Source organism: Larimichthys crocea, chromosome XXI (genome assembly GCF_000972845.2).
Source record: "Larimichthys crocea isolate SSNF chromosome XXI, L_crocea_2.0, whole genome shotgun sequence".
NCBI classification, from domain to species: domain Eukaryota; kingdom Metazoa; phylum Chordata; class Actinopteri; family Sciaenidae; genus Larimichthys; species Larimichthys crocea.
Window position 1 is genome coordinate 10085381 of NC_040031.1, and position 3261 is coordinate 10088641.

Here is a 3261-nt window from a genome sequence, read left to right on the forward strand (position 1 = left end):
TGTGTCAGCTTCAGGCCAAACAGAGCGTGAGTGATTAACAACAGTAGCTGGTGATGCAGTAAAAGGTTCATTAATTAATCAGATGATCTGTGGTTACCATGGCGAATAGTTCTGACATGCAGTCTGGTCTCGTCCTCACACAGCTCGTTTTTAGTTTAGTTCACAGCGATTTGTTTTAAAAGTCTCGACTCACGTGCTCACGGTTCAGTCAAACGTCAAGTCGCTTTATTTGAAGAAAATCTAGTTTAATCTCATTTTTAGTTTGTAGTTTTTATTTTAGTCTGGCCTACTCAGTTCAGTTGATCTTAAGTTTGATTTCTTTTAGTTTAAACAAGGTTTAATTACTGTAAGTTTAAATTAACGTTACCCATAGGATGAATGCTAATAACTTTGGTAACTTTCTGTTCAGTACCACCACAATTTGTCCACTTGGTTTCATGACCAAATACCTTTAGTGCTATTGAGCAGATGTTAGCAGACGATAAAAGAACTAAGATGGCAAACACATTGTGAAAATCATATCTGCTAAACAGTAAATGCTGTTAGGCAGCTTCACAAAGCCGCTAGGCTGTAGACTCTTTGTATGCTTTCCTTTAATCTTATTACTGTTTTCCTGTTTCCTTTGGGGTTCCTTTGTGTGTGTGTGTGTTTGTTTAAAACACACTCACAACATCAACACAATACCTACTTTTTATGCAACCCACATTTTTATATTTAACTCTTATATAAGCTCTCTTGTTATTGCCTCAACCATGAAATTTGTTTTTCCTTTTTTTGTTTTGTTTTGTTCTTTTTGTTTCCTTAGTCTAATTTATGGCTTCGAGGACACTGACAGTTCATCATTTAACAGCATATTACTCTCCAGGTTTACTAAAAGAACTCAGTGACCTGGGATTAAACACCTCCCTGTGCATGAGGATCCTTGGCTTCCTGATGGGCAGACCCCCCATGTGGTGAGGGTGGGCGGAGGCACCTCATCCTTAACATCGGAGCACCCCAGGGCTGTGTTTTGGGTCCCCTGCTGTACTCTTTGTCTCCAACACCATCGTCAAGTTTGCTGATGACACAATGAAAAGTCCGAATCTAAAAGGAAGTAGAGGACCACTAGGATCCTAAATGAGGACACTGCTCAAGCTTAAAGCTTCTGAAAACTTTGCTTGAAATATAAAAAAATTCATAAAACTTTTGAGTTGAGCATCCACAAAAATCTGAGTGAAAATAAACATCCGTAACTATTAGAAAAGTTCAAAAACAGCTCATTTGACCATTTCTGAATCATGTTTTCATTGACAGCACCAGCACAGAGGCAGAGCAATGTACTGCTGTAGACAGGGAACATCAAAACTTATTTTAGCCACCTAAAAAAATCAGCCTGTGTGTACACTATATTTAGAATATTTTCACTGCTTTACTTTGCCATCAACACTTTATGACAGGGAATAGAAGCTGTTATCTGCGCTCTCTTCAAGGCCACCAGACCACACTCCTACAAAACCAGGAATATTACTAGAATATTTTCACATTTAGTCTGTATTGAAGATAATTCCTAACACGTCTCCTGAATTACAAAGTTAGAAGTCTGTTGTGGATGATTCAGGTTTCCAGTGGCTTTTTTTAGTTGTTGGTGGAAGTCATAGTTTATTCTTTTTTGTTTTAATTTAAATAAAATGATAGAAACAACCCATCCATCCATCCATCCATCCATCCATCCATCCATCCATCCATTTTCTGTAACCACTTATCCTCATCAGGATCGCGGGGGGGCCGGAGCCAATCCCAGCTGATTTAGGGAGAAAGATGTAGTTCAACCTGGACAAATCGCCACCTCATCAACAGGGTACAGAGATTAGGTGACCAATTCACTTCACACAGAAAGGCCCCAGCCAAGATTCAAACCTGTGATAGAAACAATCAAAAATCTAAAAGAAAAAGGTAGCAGACAGTATGTAAGTTTATCCTACAAGTTTAAACACAAAAATCACTAAACTGGGGCACAGTTATACCTGATATCATCAGAAAACAAAGGCAAATCTTTAAGTACTGGCTGAACAATGACATAAGAAACAAAATCTACATTTTACTGTATTTCCCTGGTTCCCATGAAGGGAAAATGTATCCAATATCACATAGATTTGTCCCTGTTGTTCCTACTCATTGTTATTCAAGGACACAAACGGAAATATCTTGGCTTCGTTTGCTGGTTTAGAAGATGCTGCTGCTGTTGCTGTGGAAGTGGCCTAATAAAAATTTAAAAAGCATCAATAAACCAGGAACACAGAAAAGCTAATGATGCTACAGTGACACACGACTCGAGGCCATCGGTGTGTGTTTGTGTGTACGGAGGAGGAGGATGAAGATGCCGCTCTCGACTCATCTGCTTGATGTTTGTACAAAACACAAAAAAAACAGGACTCTCTCATCTTTCTCGCGCTCTGTGCACGACTACCTGGATGTTACCTCCTCCTCTTCAATAATGTTCAAACGCACTGTAGTGCGGGAATGAGATGTTTGCAAGTTTCTTTACTGTCTGTAACTCTGACGGAGAAACCGAGACTGGAAACTGACATCTGACTTGTTGTGAGCAACAATTTCTGCTCTCACTGCAAATACATCATGCATGAGGGAAGCTCGGCAACACAACGTCTTATTCTCGCTGTCATACAATCTGTTTTTCTCAACGTCTTTGTCTACATAAAGAATTTTTTTATTGCACATTTTGGCTGCACCTGGAGGATAAATACTGTAAAAAAGAAACAAACAAAAACAATAATAATAATGGAAAATAAGTTTTTATAGTAGTTTTTTAAAATTTGTATTACAAAATTACAGATATTATCTATAAATTAACAACCAAAGTGTTTTGCTCCCCTTTTTCTAATATTACAGTAATAGGATATTAATACTTTCACCTTTAAGGTTGGTGATTTATTCCATATTTTAAAATGTCTGTAGATTTTACAGTGAAAAACTGCCAAACCATGAAATATGCCATTAAATATTACGGTGTTTTACTGTATAATTAACAGTCTCTAATATAAAATACTCTTTCATTGTGTATAAATTCCCTTAAAATGCTGTATAAATTCAGGTTTTGAAATATGACTGTTTCAGTGTATACAGTAAAACTCATATCATATTTCATGGTATATTTTACGGTCTTTTACTGTCATCAGTTTTTACAGTGCACAAATCTGTAAAATGACATCAATCTGTAATTAAATATGTAGCTTATTATATACATATTTATGTCCAGACAAAGAA